At 33.9% G+C, this 22,305-nt stretch overlaps 1 long non-coding RNA gene across 1 annotated transcript; it reads right to left on the bottom strand.

Moving 5' to 3' along the window:
• Window positions 1-14,304: 14,304 nt before the first annotated feature.
• On the bottom strand, window positions 14,305-18,675 carry LOC127564227 (uncharacterized). Its single transcript, XR_007954209.1, has 3 exons — window positions 18,142-18,675; window positions 16,435-16,531; window positions 14,305-15,204 (listed from the first exon to the last, which is right to left on the bottom strand). It is a non-coding gene; the product is annotated as an uncharacterized LOC127564227 (long non-coding RNA).
• Window positions 18,676-22,305: the final 3,630 nt, after the last annotated feature.

Genomic DNA, 22,305 nt, shown 5'->3' with positions numbered 1-22,305 from the left:
TATATTAAGGTCTTGTAGTACAGTAAAGGTTCAGAATAAAACTCTGCTTATGAGGGAAGGGTAACCGTTTCCACCTAAATGCTGATTACACAAATAAAAAACTAGTTGTAGCTTGTTTAATATATCTCTTCATAAAAGTAAGCAGTAAACTAAAATAGAGGAAATTATATAGACTGGAGTAGGCAAAAGAATATTTGGGAAGAGATGAGGGCTTCAGTTCCCAAGAAGAGAGGAGTCCTATCTTAGTTTCTTAGTTTACAAATGCTTAATTACAAGTGCTGGAAGTCAAGTAATGTGTTGGAGTTAAAGTTTCCCCCACATGAATACAGATCCAGGAAAATAAAAATAGTCTTTCATTCATAAGATTGCCTTTACCTTTCTTCATCACTTCTCTTGGATGGCTCCTCTGAAGTATCTGCTCCCTATTTATGCAATGTCATTAGTTCAGAAATTTCTTTGCTAATCAGGACTTATGCTTCTATCTGCCTGCATAAAACATGATATTCAAATATGTCCCCAAGAAATTTGCCTGAAGCTTTTAAAGAAATTTAATAACATTTGAAATTAAATAATTTCCTTTAAATCCCAACTAAAATCCCATCTTTTACTGAAAGTCTCCTCTAACCCCTATTAATTCTAGAGCCTTCCATTTGTTAACTATTTACTATTTATCCTTTATATAGTCTGATACATACATACACACACACACACACACACACATATATATATAAAATCTCTGCCAATGGATTGGGGTCAAGAACCGTCTCTTGCTTCTTTTTGTATCTCTGGTGCTTTGTACAATACCTGGCACATAATAGATGTTTAATAAATTTATTCATTTATACTAGTTAATTATAGTGTTTGTGTCGCATGAGATGTTTATAAAGCAGTTTTAACTTAAGGATTTGTAAAACCATTAGCCATTGTTATTATAATTATCATAAGTTACTTTCATTATAAGATCAATCAATCAATAAACATGTATTTAGTATTCATGTGCCAAGAATGACACTATGTGCTAAGGATATAAAGACAAATGTATGACTGATACTCTCTTAAATAATTTTATTGCTTAATAAGACCACCATTTAATTTTTTTTATTTAAATAGATTTTTATTGATAATCTTTGTTTTTACATCACATACATTTCTCCCTTTCTCACAGGACTCTACCTTAAATAACAAAGAACAAAAAAAAAAAAAAAGAAGAAGAGAAAAATTATTCAGCAAAGCCAAATGACAATTGAAAATTCAATGTTTTAAATCTGTGGGGTAGCACTTCCGACAATAGGTGGAAGAAGACATCTTTTCGTATAGTTTATTTGGGGCTAATTTTGTTCATTATAATTTTATAACATCCAGTTTCAATTATCTTTAACTTGCAAGGAATATAGACTTAGAAGTGGAATCTGTGGATCAAAGAATACAAAAATGGGAGAGAAGTGGGATGATCTGGATCCTTGCAATAATAATGTTTTCTGAATTGTGTGACAAAAATTCAGGAGTGAGGAGGAGGAACCCAGGAAATTTAACTGTAACTCTGCTACATAAGCAAATGTTTAAGAGTAGGGGGGATGTCCTATGTCCAGAATGTTAAGTCTTAGCATACATACATACATTTTGAATGCCTGGGATCATACATTTTAAACTGGTTTTCACTATATCACAAACTAGCTTTGATATGACCATCCAAGTCATGTCTTTCATCTTACATTACTCACAAATACACATTTTTCATATATATATAAACTCTGAAATCCCCTTATCTGGTCACAATCTATTGTTATTCCATCTTTCCCTCAACCTTGCAACCTCAATCTCTGTTCTTTGCCATTACAATAATCTCTAATCTTTCAACCCTTCAGCCAGTTCTTTCTCAAGCCATTACCCTTGCACTAGCTATACACTCTGTTTCCTTCTTCCTCTTGATTCCTTTGTGAATCAGTTTAATTCTATTCTTTTCTCAAGTCCTTAGTCCTTACTGCTCTTGCTGTGTTAAGCCCTCAACCTTCAATTACTCCTACATCTACTGTATTCTCTTCTATTCCCATACTACAGGAAAAACTAGAAAAACCATGAAAACATGCTGGTTCACTAAAAACTTTATATTCCATAATGGGCTCTCACTATGTCAAGGCAATCCTTTTATACTTTCCTAATTTACTCACTAAGACACTCACTAGAGCAGATTTTCTAAAACTTTCCATTCTACCTCAAAAATTACATATTCTTCTTACCCCATACATTCTCAGCTAAGAACTTGTCTTCAAATTCAACTGAAAAAATTGAGGCCATTTACTGAGAGCTTCTTCTTCCTTACTTTTCATCTCCTATCATCCAAATTTCTTCTGCCATTATTTCCTCCTTTACCTTTCTCTCACATGAAGAGGTGTTCCTTTTTCTTGGCAGGATTTACCCTCTATATTCCCCAAAATACCATCTGCTCCAGAAGATTGTCCCCTCTGCCACCCCCCCCATTTAGATTTAATCTCTCCCTATTTACAAACATGTCCAGATCTCCCACATCCTCAAAAAAATAGTTGATCCTTCCATCTCAATTAGTTAGCATTCACTCTCTCCTTTTTGTAATTAAATTCTTTGAGAAGACTGTCTAATTAATGCCTTTATACTTTTTTCCTTTTATTCTCTTCTTAACTCTGTAGTCTTGCTTCAGATTTCATCATTCAGCCAAAAACTGCCTTCTTCAAAATTATCATGATCTCTCCATTCCCAAATCTAACAGAGTTTTTTCCTAATCCTTCTTCACCTGGCTGAATCAACCAGGCTTTGCTATGTAAACATATGAATTTTTTTAAAAGGACACAGAATATCTATTATTGTTGTTGTCCACATTTTAGGAAGGATATTGATCAACTGGAGTTAAATCTAGAGTATATCTGATTATATCTAGATTATATCTAAAATATAGTGATCAGAAAGCGAAGAGACTAAAAGCTACTCAAGCCATATAGAGATCAGTTGAAGAACTTGGCTTGTTTAAACTGGAGAAGTATAGGGATAGTGATGATGGAACTAGGGCATGATAGCAGTCTTCAAATATCTGAAATGTCAAACAAAGATTACTTCTATTTGATTCCAGAGAGTGGAACTAATAGAAATGGCCAATAGTTTCAGTTGCTATGTATTGCTGTATAAACTATGTCCATATGCATCAATACATGAGTCATTCTGTTGCTTAACTACAACCAACAGAGAAATTGGCCGTCATTTAATTAATTAGCTATCCATCTTGGGAGTGAAGTATATATTTAGGCAGCTGGGAGGGGCTATCCTGAAGCCAATAGAACAATGGTTACCTCAGAGGATATTCATTTACCGTACAAGCTTTCCCAAAGGACACAGTATTGTCATTGCTCATCAGAGGAAGATGAGTTTAGTATCTCTTAAACTAGTTCCCATTTGCACCATTTTGAGCCTTCCCAGGCTCATGAGGCAGCACTATTTGCCCTTTGTTTTATGTAGATTTAAAAGTATAATATGGAATATCCTCCAAAATTATTAAAAGTATTTAATATCTCCTCTTAATATTCCCTCCTGATATCTTAACCTCTTCCTTCATCCACTCCACCCAGTTAGGAGAATCTGGGAAACTTTGCTTTTGATTGACTGACCTCATTTGACCAACATCTTAGTGACCATGGGATTTTTAAAAACAATGAAATAAGTATAAAAAAGTGATAGTGTAGTGAAAAAGCAGTAAGAAAGCTTTCAGCCTCAAAACTGTAAATGTATTGCTTTGTTGGATTAATTCCTCTCCCTCTTCACCTCCTCATAGGTGGTAGATGAGGAAATGAATAAAGGATACATCATGACTGGTTGTAACTTGTCTAGATCAGCTTGATAAGCAATTAGACAAAGCAAAGGAAAATCTTGGGTTTTGAATCACTCTCTACTGATCTGACTATTACTGGTGAGTTTCATAGAAGCTGCCAGTCCCATTAATCTTTTTTTTATAGTTTTAAAATTATATTTTATTTTTTAATCAACAAAAATTCACATTCACTCCCTTCCCAGTCCCATATTTCAGAATGAAAGAAAAGCAAAACCTTTGCTAAACCATGTATAATCAAGCAAAATAAGTTTCTACATTATATGTCCCCAAAATATATATCTTATTGTACTTTAAGTCTTCTACCTCCCACATCAGGAGGGTAGACATATTTCATCATTAGTCTTCTGAAAAGTTGGTCATTACACTAATCAGAATTCCTAAGTCTTTCAAAATTGTTAATATTTACCATAATGTCATTATAAATTATTCTCCTGATGCTGTTCACTTCCCTTTGCATCAGTTCATATAAGTTTTTTTCTGGAACTATCCCCTTCAAGATTTTTTTTGACAGTACAATAGTATTACATGACATTTATATACTATAACTTATTTGGCCATTTTTTAACTTATGGGCACTCCCAAAGATTTCCATTCTTTGTGTCTCAAAAGGGGCTATGAATATTTTTTTGTACATCTTTAGAGAGTTTGTTTTATTTGGAACTAAGTTCCTTCCTTAACCTACCTTCTTCTCTTTTGTTTGTTTTTAATGTTATTTCTCTTTTAAAGGAAATATATTTCTATTCCCTAATTATCTATATGCATGTTACTCCCTCCTTCAAACCACTAGGTTTGAATGTTAGATGATTACTTCACCTCCTCTTTTTGAAAACTCTTTCTATATAAGATAATTTTCCTTAATTTCTCTTTCTCTCCTACCACTTCTCCCAGTGTATTCCACTTCCTATTTACTTTTATTAAAGAACCTCCTCAGGCTTTGTGTAATGAAACTCCTTCTATGACCTCTGATGATGATAGGATTCAGAGGTCCCTCGTATCATCTAATTGTATTTGGAAATAAGCAGTCTATCTTTGTTTAGTTCTATACCATTTTTGAAATTTGTATTTACTTTTTAAATGTTTCTTTTGTCTTTGAAGTTCAAAGGTTTTATGCAATACTTTTCATTAAGAATGTTTGGAAAGCATTTCATTAAAGACCTATTCTCCCCCACTCCCACTCCCATCCATATACTTATATTCAGTTGTGCTGAAAAACTTATTATTGTCTATAAATCTATATTTTTTATCTTTTGGAATATTATATTCCAAGCTTTCCACTCCTATACAATATTGGTTACTAAATTGTGGGTGATCTTGACTGTGTCTCCTTAATAACTGAAATCTTTCTTTCCTGGCTGCTTTTCTCCCCCTTTGACTTGTAAACTGTATATAATAATTTAGGTAGATTTCATTTGGAGATTTCTTTCAAAAATGGCCTATGAATTCTCTTTTATTTCTACTTTGTCCTTAGGTTCTAACAGATCTCAGTAGTTTTCTTTTAAGATTTCTTTTTGATGTCTAATATGTCTACATTCTTTTTTTTGTTTGTTTGTGATTTTCAGATAGACCAATAGTTCTTAATATTTTTCTCCTTGAACTGCTTTTTATGTGCTATGAGATACTTTACATTTTTTCTATTTTTACAATCTAGATTGAAAGCATTTAATAATTATGCATTCTTTCTTTTTTTTTTTTCCAGTTCTCTCATTCCTTCATAAAAACATATTTAACCTTAAAAAACCCAAAGCCATTCTTTTGCTTCATCACGTCCAGAAAATCCAGTTGCATTTGTGCACAAACTGCATTTTTCTTTGTGGTTTTGTTTCTACATGTTTTGGAGTCATTCTTCACTATACTAGTTTTATGGTGGAGTCATTTTTTTTTGTTTGTTTACTCATTCTTCCAACCTAGTTCATGAATTTAAACTTGATGTTGAAGGTTAGGATCTCTGCACTTCTACAAGGAAGGCCTGGGTTGGTACTGTTGTTACCTTTTTGTAGTATTGATATTTTATTATTTCAACATCTTATAGATAGGTCAACCTAGGGACTTATAAGCTTTCAGTGTTGACAATGTGTTCTGCTCTAGGGCACAATCTCATTTCTATCCTTGTAATCTCTACAAGTTGTTCATCCAAGTTTGAATCTGAATAACAATTGATTTCTGCTATACTTAATTATTGTGAAGCTTTAATAGTTTAGAGCAATGGTTCTCAAACTTTTATTTTCAGTATCTTTATCCTATTAAAAATTATTGAGGATCTCTCCAAAGCGTTTTTGTTTATCTGGATTATATTTATAGACATTTACCATATTAGAAATAAAAACCATTTTTGAATTTATAGACCTCTAAAAGGGTTTCAGAGATCCCCAGGATTCTCTAGACCATACTTTGAGAACCAGTGGGAGGGATAGAATGGCAGGCTCCTCTTTGATCTGGGGTTCATACCATGGTTATTCTTCAAAAGGCTTCAGACTGTGCTAGAAGCTGGAACAACAACCCTGCTCTGTGCCTGAAAGTCTGTCACGACACTAATGTTGCACTAGTAACTCTACCTCAGTACCCGTCTTCATTCTATCTTGGAATGGTGAACCAGAACTGAATCATAGACAAGAAAGTCAACAGATGGCACCTGTTCCTATCTCATTACCCTGATATTGATTTGCCAGGGTACCTAGATCCTGCTTGTGCTCTTATGTTTTGCTGCACAATTATGGCCTCTTTTTTTGACTCCTTATTCCCCTAGGCTGGAAAAATGACTAAGTCTTCCTTTTTCTTTGTTTTTTCCAAATTTTGATATCTCTTTGAAATTTTTTTGATGGTGGTGATGAGGGGCTTACAGTTTCCTGCTGTTCTGCCACCTTGACTTCCTCCCCTTACATATATTATTAAGCAGTTAAGTTAAAACTAGCTATAGTTAGTTGAGTAATTATAGTCCAAATCCATTTTGCTCTAGTCTGGTTACCACTGAAATGGCTGGTTTAATTCTTTTGGTTTTGCAGGGCTTTAGACTCTTAAGCAATCACTACTCAAAGATTAGTCATAACTCCTCCTTTTCTGTGGGGGTTATAGCAAGAAGGATGAAGGTGGGAAGGAAAGAAAAAGAAAGGAAAGGAACTACAAGTGTCAAAAAGCTTTAGGCTGCACTATCCCACACTGTTAGAGATCTTTCTATCCCAGACACATGGAAAGACTCTCTGGAATCACAAGTGGAATGTCTTTCTTGCCTGGAATGGAAATGATGTAATTGGGGGCTGGAAGTTACCTTAGGAACAAAGGAAATAGAAAATTTAGGATGTTTGGAACTGTATGTCCAAGTAGATTTCTAACCTTTTCCATGAGCTTGTTTAATTGTTATCTCTACTCAGAATCTGAGAAGCATTAGTTTTACAGATACACATAGATAGAGAGATAAAACAAAATTAAGTTCAAATTAAGTTTGATTTATCCATTAGTTTCCAGTCACAGCCCTCAAATGTCAAGAGAAATTGCCTGTTGTAAGGATAAACTTTCTCTTCTTGAAATGCTGATTATTCTTCTTAGAAAAGAATAATGATAGTTGCAGTACAGTGTAGTGTAAAGTAGAACAGGATAGGGTAGGGTAGGATAAGGTAAAGTAGTGTAACATAGATAATTTGGTGAAACACACACTTAAATCCATGCTCTATTTAACCTACCTCTCAAAGACCAGCTATTTTTGTTCACTAGGTGGTCCACTGGGTAGAGTACTGAACCTAGAGTCAGAAAGACTTGAATTAAAATCCAGCCTCCAGATCTGACCCTAGGCAAGTCACTTAATTTTGTTTGCCTCAGTTTCCTCTTTTGTAAAATTAGGTGGAGAAAGAAACAGCAAACCACTCTAGTATCTTCAGCAAAAAAACCTCAAATGTAGTCATGAAGAGTAAGACATGACTGAAACAACTGAACAACAAAATAATGACTAGACACCATTTCCCAAAACACTGCATAAGGGAAGAGAAGAATGTAAACATTTTGATTTTGTCCGGTGAAAATTAAATTATTAAATGATGCACACTGCTTCACAAGCAAAATTGAAAAATTTCAGTAGTTTATAAATACCTCATTAGCTAATTACTAGATTGCTAGGAATTATTTATAAATAATTTACTAAATAAATTAATAGAAATCTACAATTAAAGAGATAATGGGGAAAACACTAATCAAAACTAACATTTTCTCAACAATCATAATAGTTCAACTATCAGAAGTTTCCAAAGTAGAAGGGTCAAGAGTTCAATGAGAGCAATGAAGAGCAGTTTTAGTGTTATAAGTGTGTTTTAGCTTAAAGGCAGCTTAGAATCTCTCAGAAGGTATTAGTCATGAGGGTGAGAATAGGATCTTTTGATTCAAATAGGAAGGAATATTCTCTTCAGGTCATGAATAAATTGTATTAGCATGATTTTTTTGAGCAATTAGTATTTTTCCAGTTATTTAGATGTCTTTATTTTTGTGGAATGTTTTGTAATGGTAGTCATACAGTTTCTGTATGAATCCCAAATATTTTATACTATCTCCAGCTATTTTTAATGAATTTTCTTTTTCTATCACTTCCTGCTGGCTGTTGTTGGTAATATATAGATAAGCTCATGAATTTTGTGGTTTTATGTGTCCTAAAACTTTGCTGAAGTGCTTAATTTTTTTTTTTACTTTCCTCTCCATTTAATAGTATTTTATTTTTTGAATTATACATAAAGATAGTTTTCAACATTTTTTTTTTAATTCCAATTTTTCTTTCTCTTTCCTTCTCTTTCACTTTTGAGCTTCACACAAAGTTACTGTTATTGTACATTATCATCTCATGGTCCTGCTCATTTTACCTTTCATCAGTTCATGTAAGTCTTTCCAGGTTTTTCTGAAAGTATCTTGCTTATCACTTTTTTTTTTTTTTATTGAGGCAGTTGGGGTTAAGTTACTTGCCCAGGATCACATAGCTAGTAAGTTAAGGGTCTGAGGCTGGATTTGAATGCAGATTCTCCTGACTTCGGGGCCAGTATTCTATCTACTGTGTCATCTGGTTGTCCCTCAGTTCTTCTTATTTAATATAATATATCACAATTTGTTTGTCCATTGCTTAGTAGATGGGAATTCCCTCAGTTTAATTCATTGCCACCACAAAAAGAGCTTATTAAATATATTTGTATATGTGTGTATCCCTTTCCATTTTTATGATCTCATTGAGATCATACTAACAGACATGGTACAGACACACTACAGACTTAAATTGTAATAATGGTGCATCAAAATCCTCTGATTGGTGCAACATAAAGGAAAATCAATTCGATTATAGAAATTCCTTACAGAAGAACAATAAATGAAAAATCATTTAGGGATTAATTTACTGGGAACAAAATCACAAACACTGGCTAAGAAGTGAAGCAGTCTGCACACCCTAGGGTAATTGACCTGATTTGTGCTTCCTTTTGGGGGGAAGGAGAAAAACAATGTTTAATTCTTATGACTAGTTTTTAATTTATTTTTGCTTTTTAGTTTATTCTTCAGGATTCTCTAAATATATCATCATATCATGTACAAAGAGGGATCATTTTGTTTCTTTATTGCCTATTCTGATTTCTTCAATTTCTCTCTCCTGTTTTATTATCATGGCTGACATTTCCAGTACAATATTGAATAATAATGGTGATAACATACATCCTTGCTTCATTTCTGAGCTTATTAGAAATGCTTGCTCTTGGAATGTAGATAGATGTTAGCTATACTTTTAGGGAAAAACTCTATTAATTCCTTTGCTTTCTATTGTTTTTAATAGCAATGGTTATTATGTTTTGTCAAACGATTTTTTTTAATGTATTGAAATAATTATATGACTTTGGTTATTTTTATTATTGATATTGTCAGCTATGTTTATAGTCTTAATATTGAACTAGCCCTGCATTCTTGGTATAAATCCAGCTTGGTCATAGTTTGAATCTATGTGATATATAGTTTTAATGGCTTTGCTAATATTTCATTTATAATCTTTGTATCAATATAAATATAAATGATTTATAGTTTTTCCCTTCTTTTCTGATGTTCCTGGTTTAAGTATTAAAACCATATTTATGTCACAGAAGGAATCTATTTCAAACAGTTCATGTAATATTGGAATTAATTGTTAAATTTTGGTAGAATTCATTTGCAAATTTATTTGGTCCTGGGAATATTTTTTGGTAGGAACCCATTTATGACTTATTCAATTTCTTTTTCTATAATAAGGTTATTTAACTATTCCATTTCCCTTTTTTAGTAATCTAGGTAATACATACATACATACATATTTTTGAATTACATGTATATATCTTATATCTCTATATGATGTGTATATTTATACATGCATATACATAAGGCATATAAGGAATAGTTTGTACAATGTACATATATTTCATAGATTTATCTAGGTCTGAGAGGGGTAAATTGCGGTCTTCTACTAGTACAGTTTTAGTGTCTATTTATTCCTATAATTAATTTAATTTTTCCTTTAAGAATTTGGGTGATATGCTTTTTGGTGCAGACATGTTCAGTACTGATATTAATTCATCTAAGCAATCTTCTAACAAAATGTATTTTTCCTGATTATCTCTTTTAATTAGATTTTTTCCTTTTGCTCTATTTGAGATGATTATCCCTGCCTTTTTAAAACTTCAACCAAAACATACCAGCTTCTGCTTAAATTTGTTTCTTATGAACAACATATTTTTGAGTTTTTATATATAATTCATTTTGCTATCTTCTACTGTTTTAGCAGTGAGTTCAAATCCTAGTCACCTTCACAGTTATGATTGCTAATTGTGTATTTCCTTCCATTTTATTTTTTTGATTTCTTTCTTCTCTTTTTTTTCATCCTGTCCACTACTCAAATCTGTTTTGTTTCTGACCACTGGTTCCCTTAATCTGTGATCCCTATTATCTCCCTCCTGTTTTTCTTAGTGTCTCTGCCAACTTCTTCCCTGTTGGGTTGGATGAATTTCTGTATTTAATTATGTGTATGTATATTGTTTCTTCCTTGAACCAGTGCAGATAAGAGCATTGCTTACTCCTTTCCCTTGTATTGTACCAACTATTCCTTGTATACCTTATTTATATGGAAAAATTTCCCCTTGTTTCCTCCTTTTCCTTCTTCCAGTGTATCCCTCTTTCTCATGCTTCCATTTTTTCTTTTGAGATCATCCCAATGTAATTGTATTCCATACATGCCTTCTAAGTAGACTCCCGTTAATTACCATAGTGATGATAATGTTCTGAGGAGTTACATGTTTCATCTTTCCACATAAGAATGTAAATAGTTTAATCTTGTTTAGCCCCTTATGATTTCTTTCTCGTGTTTACCTTTTTATGTTTAAATCTTGTATTTGAATGTCAAAATTTCTCTTTAGCACTGGTCTTCTCATCAGAAATGCCTGAGATCCCTGTATTTCATTAAATGTCCATTTCTTCTCAATTTTGCAACGTAAGTAATTTTTGGTTGTAATCTTAGCTCCTTTCCCTTCTAGAATAAAGCATGTACTAAACCCTCTGCTATTTTACAGTGGTGACTGCTAAATCTTTCATGATTCTAACTGTGTAATTTTACTTTATTTGAATTTTTTCTTTCCTAGGTGCAGAACTTTCTCCATGACTTGGGAGTTTTGAATTTTGATCACAATATTGTTTCATTTGGGGACTTCTTTTAGGAAATGAGCAATGGGATTCTTTCAATTTTGGCCCAGTATTCTATTAGGGCAACATATGTGACGGAAGGAAAGCTATTCAAATGGTGCAAATTGTTTCTCAGTAACAATAAAATGATGTGGGTAAACCTGATCCCTTATTTTGAATGACAAGATGAAAATCTGACAACAGGTGTGAGAACTTAGGTCATTTTATAAATAGAATGGAACAGTTAATGGGCAAAGAGTATGGTTACTTTGGGAGTTATACATAAAACATTGTGTTATTTTCTGTTAACAGGGATTTAGTTGTAGAAGTTACTTTATATCATTGTCTCTTATATATAAAATGATGTCCTGATAATGCTCTATCCTAGCTCTGCTCTTCTGCTCTAGAGGTGTCATTGTCCTCATTTTTTTAAACGTTTGGACTAGATAAGCAGTTTTCAATATGTGAACCAGGGATTCCTAGGTGTCTCTGACTCACTTTCAAAGGGTCTTCAGTGTCAAAATTATTTAAATAAATGCCTTAATTTTTAACATGGTAAATATTCACAAATAAATCTCACTTAAACAAAGCTCTTGAAGAAGGATCTTTGATAATTTTTTAATCCAAAGGGGTACTAAAAAAATGAGAAGCACTAAATTAGATAATCAATCTCTAAGGAACTTTCCTGCTCTTAATCTTATGATTATAGCATTTACCAAAACATCAAATATAGTACTTCATAGTATTTGAGCAAAAGAATTATAGAATCCCAGAACTTCAGAGCTGGAAGAGACCTTTTAAGTTTTTGATCTTCTCCTTTTATAGATGAAAGTTCAAATTTACATCACTAGGAAGTGGAAGAACTGGGACAATAGTATAAGTCCCCTAACTTCTCTAGAACTTTGCCTAAAATAACAAGCATAATATGAGCAAAAAATAGTTCTCAGACCTATCAAATTTATTGGAGGCTTGTAGGTTCTCTGAGGTCTTTTCTATGGTTTTATATTTTATGTACATTCCCTGCTTAAGCAGTTACAGATAAATAGAAATTACACTTTCACAGTGCTTGATACATTTTCAGAAGCATTTTCAGCAATATTGTTACTGGTATGTGTATATGTTATTTTTACCAGACACATGATTTCATAGATGTAAAAAGCTCTCAGTGAGGAATTTCCTCTATCATTGTGTATTGACACATTCTTTGTAATTCGCAGGGAGTTGCCCACATAACAGAGGTTGAATGGCTTACTCAGAATTACAGTCAGTATTTGGCAAAGGCAGAACCTGAACCCAGGTTTCCCTGATCTAAAGTTCTGCTTTCTTCCCACTATACTATGCTTCCTTTCCAGGATTTTTTAAAAATTCATTTTACTTTGTTTTAAACTGTTTTATTGATGCTTTAAAAATATTTCCTAAAAATGCTCTTCATAGAGCTCTCTCTTCTAAAAAAAAAAAAAAATTCAGGGGGTAGCTGTTTGGGGCAGTGGATAGAGCACCAACCCTTAAGTCAGGAGGATCTGAGTTCAAATCTGATCTCAGACACTTAACACTCCCTGGCTGTGTGACCCTGGGCAAGTCACTTAACCCCAATTGCCTCAGTAAAAAAAAAAAAAAAAAAAAAGCAAAAAAAAGGACAATTCAGCATATTATTGATCATAAATGCCTCATTATACACCTATAGGTTCCAATCTCTTTATTGAAAAATAGCTCATAATCATTCTTCTGGAGTCAAAGCTTGTTCATAGCATTCATGTGAGTCTGGATTAAGTGATCTCATATATTTGTATATTGTCCCAAATGCTGCAAATTACAACCCCTCCATGCCTGCTTACCCTGTGAAGCTTTTGTCCACTTTCTTCCATAAGCTTTCTACAGTGTACTAGAGGATACCCTTAATTCCTCTTGACTCTGAGAGCATTCAAAATGCCTTCCTTTACTCCTCATACTCAACATGTGACTCACCCACCTTTTTTCTTCAATCAGACATTTCTCTCATAATATATTTTATGAACATACTTTAAAGCTCCTCCTTGGCTACGTGTTGCAGCCTGGTTATACCTATCACACACTTCTTCAGGGTGACGTTCGTTTTCTATTCTTCACAAACAGTTTTACTCCAGATCTCACTCCTGTATAACAACACTGGGTACAATATTGGTATTAAAAAGAGGGACATTTGTTTTTGGAAGAAATCTGTGGTCATGAAAGGAATTCTGTAATTTCCTGAAAACAATCCAAATCCTCTCTCATCTTCCTGCTTAATTATAAAGATGACTCATTGTCCATTTTTCACTGCCTCTTCCAGATATCCATACTAATGGATCTGTGCATCATAGCTGAGGCAATAGAAACTCCATTCATTTTGGTCTTTCCTGTTTGAAAGATCTAAACAAACTTTTTAGTGCTTATGGATCTCTTCCAAGAGGCTCTACAATGTTATTGGGGCTTGATTCAACCAGCATGATGTCATTCATCTGCCTATTGTCTACTCTGCCAGGGCCAACTGGTCTCCCCTACACAGAGGCAGGACAATTGCCCATACCAAGGCTTGAACTTCCGCTAGGGCACAGCACTGCTGATTGATCACACTAGCACAACAAGGGTCTCTTCCAACTTCCCCTCCCCACCCCTCAGCAAATACCTCCTGCAGGTTTGTGCTATTGTTGCCCTCTAGTGCCAGGTGTGGGGACTACTGATGCTTGATCCCATACCAGAGCCAGGTACTGACAGAAAATCCCTGCATTTTATCAGGCTACTTAACAGAGTATTTTTCCCAATAATTTGCACCAAAGTTCTCATGAGTTTTGAGAGTTTATTGGGCTCAAATACCAACTCAAAAACAAATACACCAAATTTAAATGATTCCTTCAACAAAGTTGTTGATAATACTGAAATTCCCATGATCTTCCCTGTCTGGTATTATCACATTTGAGGATTTGCTGAGCCTTTTTCAGGGCTGCTCATCTACCCGTGGTCTTTACCTGTCACTCAACTCTCACTTGTGGCTCTAACAAGCATAACAAGCTAGTTTATGCAGGGGCCATACCTGGTCAATAAATGGGCAAACCAGGTTGAAGGTAATGATCTCAGAACTCAGAATGGTGAGTTAGGAGGATGTCAAGGTCTTCCACTGCATCCAAGGCCATTGCCAGTCGTCCTGGCTTTTTTCTTGCCACTGAACTTTGATGATTGGAAAAGAGATCGAGGCTGACAATTTTGTGCAACTCTGCTTCTCTTAAATCTGATTCATGCCGATCAAGAAATCAGTTTGTGATGTCATTGACCATCTTTAAATACGAAAGACAAACAACACTATCTGGATGGTTGTTTATGTCCAGATACAATGATAGCACTTCTTGTTCAGCTGCATTGCTATTTCCAAAAAGTCCTTCAAAACTTGATTTCCTTCTCCATTTCCACACAAATATGTGTGAAAGATCACAAGGACCTTCTTTCAGTAAGTCTTTCCCCTGGCAAGTAAGTGATGATGATCATCAGTAATGCAAAGTATCCAAGTCCAGCCAGGACAGACACAAATTTTTTTTAGCCATTTCTAGAGATTGGGAAAGATCCTATCCCCCAAATTTTAGTCTCTCCATGTTGCTTTTAAAGTTAACTGGATTCTGAAGAAATTCACTAGTAGATCTTGTGTGTTGCTTAAAATACTGAGTAGAAGGGCCGACAGCAAGAAGGAAGACCTAAATTGATCACAAATATAATTAAAATGCAGTTTTTAAGGATTCAGGAAAGACTAACATAAATCTCTTCTTGCTGAATGACCATAATTAGTTTACTTTCTAATCCCCAGGAAGCAATCAATCTTGAAAGTCATTACCTTGATACTTATCTGTGTGACCCTAGAAAAGTCATTCAACCACTATTTGCCTTAGTTTGCTTCTCTGTAAAATGGAAATAATAATAACATTTACCTCACACAGTTGTTGTGAGTATAAAATGAGATAATAGCTGAATTGAACTTAGTTCAGGGCCTGGAGTATATTTACCCTATGTAAACTTTTAATATCATCATCTTCTTCTTCATCATTAATACCCCAAATGGTACTAGATATATAGGAGCTAATTCAAGCTTCCCTTCCTCTACATTACACATCTTTCAGTCATTGAGCTCATTCTGTTTCAATCCTATCAACTACACCAATTATTAGGACATAGGCCTGACTTAAGGGACTGGTAAATTTGATACTTGAACAAAAGGAAATATTTGTATGTTTTTCAAGTTAACAAAGTAAGATTTACTTTTCCTCCCTTCTTTTGTAAATATATTTTATTTGAAACAAATACAAAACAGGAAAAGAAAAAAATGTTGCTATGTATAGTAATACATGAGAGGATTCAATATAAAACAATAAATTTTCATTTCAAGAAAATGCATATAATAAGTACTTACACATTGTTTTCCAAATGGCCCAACTTTTTTAAAAATTTTCTTGTAGGTTTTTTCTTCTACGTTGTATATTTTTACTTTATTTTTCCCCTTTCAGCCCTACCCCCACCTTAAGAAGGCTACAATTAAGAGCAGATATACATGCACATAAAACATATATACACATGTGAAAAGAGATATCTCTAAACATGGACACATATATACATATACATTCAAACACACATATGTAAGATTATTCTATGCTTATTTCCACTACTCATCTGTTTCTCTGAAGATGGATAGCATCTTCCTTCATAAGTCCAAGTCTTTCCATGTTTTTCTAAATTAACCAGTTCATCATTTTCCTCACCACAGCAATATTCCAGTCAAATCATATCTTGTCAAAGAAATTGTTTGTGAAAATTCCCCCCCTCAATTTTCTACATTCCTTTTATTCTTAATTGCATAGCTTTTACTTGTACAAGAAAATTTTAATTTTAAAATAATCAAAAATATCCATTTTATATTTCAGCAATGCTCTCACCTCATAATCTAGTTTAAGGTCTGTTTCCTCTACATCTTTTTTTCTGGTTTCTTTGAAGTTCTTTTGTCATTCCAAATGAACTGTGTTGTTATTTTTCCTAATTCAATAAGAGAAATTGTTAGCAATTTATTTGGGATGGCATTAAATCGATTAGCTATGTAAAATTATCATTAAAAATTATACTGGCTTTAGTTTATCTAAAAAGAATGTGTTACTTCAATTATTTAGATCTGATTTTATTTGTATAAAAAGTGTCTTGGGTTCATATTCATATAGTTCCTGTGTCTGTTCTGGCAGACATACACTATCAGGTATTTTATACTATCTAGTTATTTTAAATAATATTGCTGATACACAGTATAGTTTCCTTGTTTTTCTCTTTGGCCTTTAACTTTGAGCTTATAATTACTACCCTGTTTTTTACATAATAAATTCTACTCCAGACTTTGATTTTAAAAAGGAAATTTACTTAACCATTGCAGAACCAATCAACAAGCATAGGATTGAGGATCCCTCAACTGATTTTATTGAACAAAGCTTTTTTGTCTGAGTTATGATCTACTAGTCAAGCATCTGAAAGTACCTAGAGCATCTTGTGGCTCAGGCAATGAAGAAGTGATGTCAATAGACTTGAGTTTTTTTGTCACTTGACTTAACAAGTCTTCAAGACAGTCTCAATAACTTTTAAGGAAAAAGGAATCCTATTCTCTCTTTCACGAGGACAAGAGTTGAGCTATTGCTCCTACCACAGCTAATGCAAAGCCCATGAGAAAGAGTCTGTCGAGTCTGTTTCCTGTAATGAAAGTACTTTTCTTGGCCTCTGATTTGGAAAATGTATACCTGTAACTCTTTCTGACCTACTAACTAAGTAGAAAAGTAGCCTGTTAGTTGGGATCAACAGAAGAGATGATAGATTAAGATTGTCTAGCAAGAACTAGGCACAATCAAAAAGTATTAGCTAGCCAAGGTCTATATCTTTCCTATATCTTTTTATAATTATATAAAAAGATATGATATGTATATATAATTTATATATGGCTTCACTTAGTCTATATTTTCTCTATTTGACTTCTTTCAGGGGAAACAATCCTGTGAGAAAAGTTTCAGGACATCCTCATTTACTCTCATAATTCATTATTTGCTCTCTTTCCTCCCATAATGCATGATAATTATTTACATCCATATCATGTTCTCCAGTAGACTGAACCACATGAAAGCAGGAACTATCCTATTTAAATATTGACTTCCCTTGCTGTTTAGCACAGTAAGTGAGTAATGAACAAACGCATGAATGAATGAAAAATCTATAAGTATTTACTTTGTACCAAGCAGTTAGAATATAAAAAGAAAAGCAAGGCAAATAACTGTTCTCAAGAAGTAAAGCAACATACATTGAGGGTTTGGGCTGTAAATGAAAAAGAAAGATCCAGTGGTCCTTAGGGTACAGAGGCAAAGCAGATGTTAATAATTTACTTTAATGTAACTTCCACCAATTTAAAAATATCTATTTCTGATGTTGGACTATTTGATGGTGCTGAGGACTTCAATAACAAAAGCTTCCTTTTCTAGGTTTTCAGTGGTTTAGCAAATAAAAGGTCAGAGATAGTAGCTTTTGCCGATACAGTTGAGAGGTAGCATCTACATGAGAGTTAAAGGCTTTACAAAGGGTTAATTGGTGTCAGATTTGGGTCTGAACTCTTGGCTTACCTTCCTGTCAGCAACAGTTGGTCTGTGCTTGAAGCTGGAGGCATTGGGTATGTCAGGTATCTTCCACAAACAATTGTTCTTGCTGATGATAGCTGTATGAGCCAGGCTGGAAGCAGGAAGGCAGCCTGGGGGCATTGCATTTACTAGGTCATTTAGTCTCTGGGTGCTGGACTATTTTTGACTATGTCTGAGGGGGAGATGTACTTTGCATGTAGTAAGCATTTAAAGTGTACATCATATTATTAGTATTTTCTGTTCCCTTTGTCCTCATTTGGAAATATAGTCTTTGACGGCAAAGTTTTAATTTTTTTTTAATGTAACATTTGACTTTTGAACATTTTGTGCTACTATTTAGGCTGCCTGCCTGAGGTAGATAAGAGGTGACTATCCAGGGGCCAAAATACTGGACCTTGCACATGGGATTGAGATGATAAAATCTCTGAATCAGTAACTGAAGTCTTGGTGCAAAATAATGTGGGACACACATAACCAAGCCAAAACACACAAACAAGCAGAGAGTCATAAGGGAAAAATGTCAAGCTGGTGAAAGAATAGAAGATGACGCATGAAGAAAATCAACTGGGTCACCACACTGTTAGGTGGCAAAAAAAAAAAAAAAAAAAAAAAAAAAAAGTGAATTTAGCAAGCCTTAAGACCAACCAGTGGTTCTAGGAATCTGAGACTCAAGTGACAAAATGACAGCTCAACATTCTCATGTGCTTCGATGGCACATTCTATTATGCTGGGTTTGTGTGAGCCAGCCATGCCCCCTTCTGTTCCTGAAGGGAGAAGAGCTATCAAAATATTGAGACCTACATAAAAGCATTTAAACTTATCATTAGAACATTTGCATATCATTTTCAAATCCCATTGTAGAGGATGATCTTTTTGTACAGCCTTTACCCAAAACTCATCTCCATGTAACTTTCTCTGTCTGCCAGAAATGATTTCTCATTCTTTCATTTCTATGAGTTGTCATAGAATTCAAACAACTGATATAGTTTCTTATTCTGCTTTGAATTTGTATATGTGTGTGTGTGTGTAAAACATATGTACATATTTTTACAGACATATTTTTCTGAGAGAAACATGTCATAGTGGATGTTACCGATGATAAGAAAACCTGATTTGAGTCTCACCTATGACACATACTTGGCTGTATATTTTTTAACAAGACACCTTTTTTTTGTGTCACAGATCTCTATAGCAGTGTGATGAAGTTTATGGAATCCTTTTCAGAAGAATGTTTTTTATTTTATTTTATTTTTAGAAGAATGTTTTTTAACTGAACAAAAATATAAGATTACAAAGGAAATCAGTTATGTTGAAATAAAGATGTAATTTTTCCCCATTCAAGTTCACAGATCCTCTAAGATCTACAGATTGGAATTCCAGTAACACTATGTTAAGAACTCCAGTTCTAAGTCTATAAATTAAAGAGAAGTTTCCAGTTTGAACTGGAAAAGGGAGTTTACTCGCCTGAGAGTTCTTTATACCAAATGAAATCATTGGTTCAACTTCTATTCCTTATTCTATCTTTTCTCTTATCTGATGAGCATTTCAGATTCAGAGAACAATTTATCCTTGAATACTCCAAAACTTAGTATAGCATCTTATAGACATTTAATAGATATTCATTAAATTGAAAATCAAATTCTCTTCTTACCAAATTCACCTGTAGATGAAATAATATCATTTAGCATGTTTATTATAGAGTAACAGATTTAGAGCAAGATAAAATTTTTGAGATCATCAAGGTCAATCCCTTCATTTTGTTGATAAAGAAACAGGCCCTCAGCAGCAAAGTGAATCATCTGAGTTCTTGCAAAAAGTAGACAGCAGAACTGGAATTTGAAGCAAAGTCCTCTGCTTTTAAATCCACTGCTCTTTATTGTATCAAGTTGCCTCCCTTTTTTGAAAGAAGAGATGTGGTGACTAATGAGAATGGATTTAACAGGGGGTAACTAGATAGCACACTGGATAGGGCACCAGCCCCGAAGTCAGAAGAGCCTTAATTCAAATTCTGCCTCACACACTTAAAGACCTACTAACTGTGTGACCCTGGGCAAGTCTCACAACCCCAATTGCCTTAAGAAAAAAAAAAAAAAAGGATTAATTGGTAAATTACTGGTAAAAAAACCTTGAATAGAAAAAGTTCATCATGTATAGTTACCTGTATAAATGACCACAATGTAATGTACCTTTCCAAAGGGAAAAAGGAATCTGAGACAGTTAGAACCAACTACCACATCAATAAATTAGAAGGCAGTATAGCGTAATGGAGAAAATGTTGGACTTGAAATTAGGAGACCTGAGTTCAAATATCAGTAACATCTGTGTGCCTCTGGATAAGTCCTTAACTTTACTGAACCTCAGTTTTCCCATTTATAAAATTAAAAGATTAGACTTAATCATCACTGGGGCAACTTTGAATTCTAAATTTGTGATCCCTATCAAATACATCAGACAACCAGCAAGAATGAACATTGTAAAATAAAATTGGATATACATCAGTATCTGAGATCAAATATTTCAGAATACTGTCATGCCTTCTTTTCCTTGCAATGTCATTGACAGCTTTTTTTAAGCTTTAAACTTGTACTAATAAGTAAAAACAAAAAATGAGGTTGTTTTTTGAAGATAAGAAATGTTCTATTCATCTTTACTTGAAAATTTGTCTTCACCCCAACTATTCATTTCTTCAAGGCTCAAAGAAATGGCTGGTAATTTTCAGTTATTGCATCAAAGAACTTGATTTGAAGTCTCTGTTTTCTGGATATTATAGTCTTCGTTTCCATTATCCCAGAATCACCCACAGCTTCAACAGTAATGCAAGTTATGTGGCAAGTAATTTGATCAATTAGATCATTTCCATAATTAGAACAAGAACATATCTTCCTGAAGTATGTGTCCATGTCTGAAGTCACACATAAGGGAATGTAATGTACAAAGCCCTTTTCTGCATATAAATAGCATCTAGCATGCTTCCTGCCAACTTTTTTTCATGTGAGTAGTTGCTACACAACCTCAGCTAGACACATTTATGATGCTGTCATCTGCTTAGTGTATCTGTTTGATGACTGACAATGCACAAGTCAAAACATCTTAAATAGAAACTATTTTTGTTACTTAATGTGTGTGCTTTGGACACCCACTTATTCTAGAGGAGAACAAAACCTTTATGGACTGTTTTACACCCCATATTTAGAACATTATACTTGGAGAGTGCCTTGCTGTAATGTTTTAATAATCCTTAGAGAATCAACTTGGACAGATGTCTCTTAATGGAGTGCCCAGAGGATCTATGTAGAATCTTATGCTCTTTATCATTTTCAAAAATAAATAGATTGCATAAAAGGGTAGAGGGCCAGACAGCATGCTTATTAAATTTGTAGGTATAGGACTTTCTTCAGGTCATTTCCCCACAATTCTGATTTCAATGGACAGACTAGTTCCTCCAAGGATGTCTGAGTAATACATACAAAGTTCTAGAGGAGACTGAATAATTTGGTTTCTAATACTATTGCTCACAATTGGTTATTAACCAAAATATTTACTAAAATGGTATAGCAAAAATAGTAGTGCCCCCCAAAAAGTCTAGGACATGCCCTTCCATAAACATAGCAACTATGGAAAGAATAGATATAAAGTTAAATTTCTAATGTCCTGAGGCATAGTAGAGAATACATGTGGAAAAGGGTTAACTCACTGCTCCTTGCACTAAAAGTTCTTTTCTTTGTCATGGAGTCCTCATGAATTTTCCTTTAGGTGCAGGTCCCTTTTGAGCTCCAAGGACTGTCATCTTTCTAGAATCAGTCTAGTATTTCTTTCTACTTTAAGGAGTCACACACATTGAAGTCACAAGTATCTACAAGTGTCTCTGCCTTTTTGCATCAGTATGTGGCTACTTCTACTGTCATTGAACATTACTAGTCTAATGGTCCCCGTTGTGGCTAAATGAGACATTTAATGGGACCTCTGGCTTTCTGAATTCAAAATGTCTCATAGGAACTTCTATCTTGGAATACTCATTTGCCCAACACAAAGACCCAGAAGCAGATATGTGATTGAAAACTACTTTATCAAATTAGAAGAAAAAGTAAGAGCTCTTCCATCACCTGGCTCTTAAGAAGGCAACACAGAGTATTCCTGCCTTGCTCAAAG

Source organism: Antechinus flavipes, chromosome 5, assembly GCF_016432865.1.
Source record: "Antechinus flavipes isolate AdamAnt ecotype Samford, QLD, Australia chromosome 5, AdamAnt_v2, whole genome shotgun sequence".
Classification (NCBI taxonomy): domain Eukaryota; kingdom Metazoa; phylum Chordata; class Mammalia; order Dasyuromorphia; family Dasyuridae; genus Antechinus; species Antechinus flavipes.
This window is presented reverse-complemented; position numbering and strand designations above follow the sequence as displayed.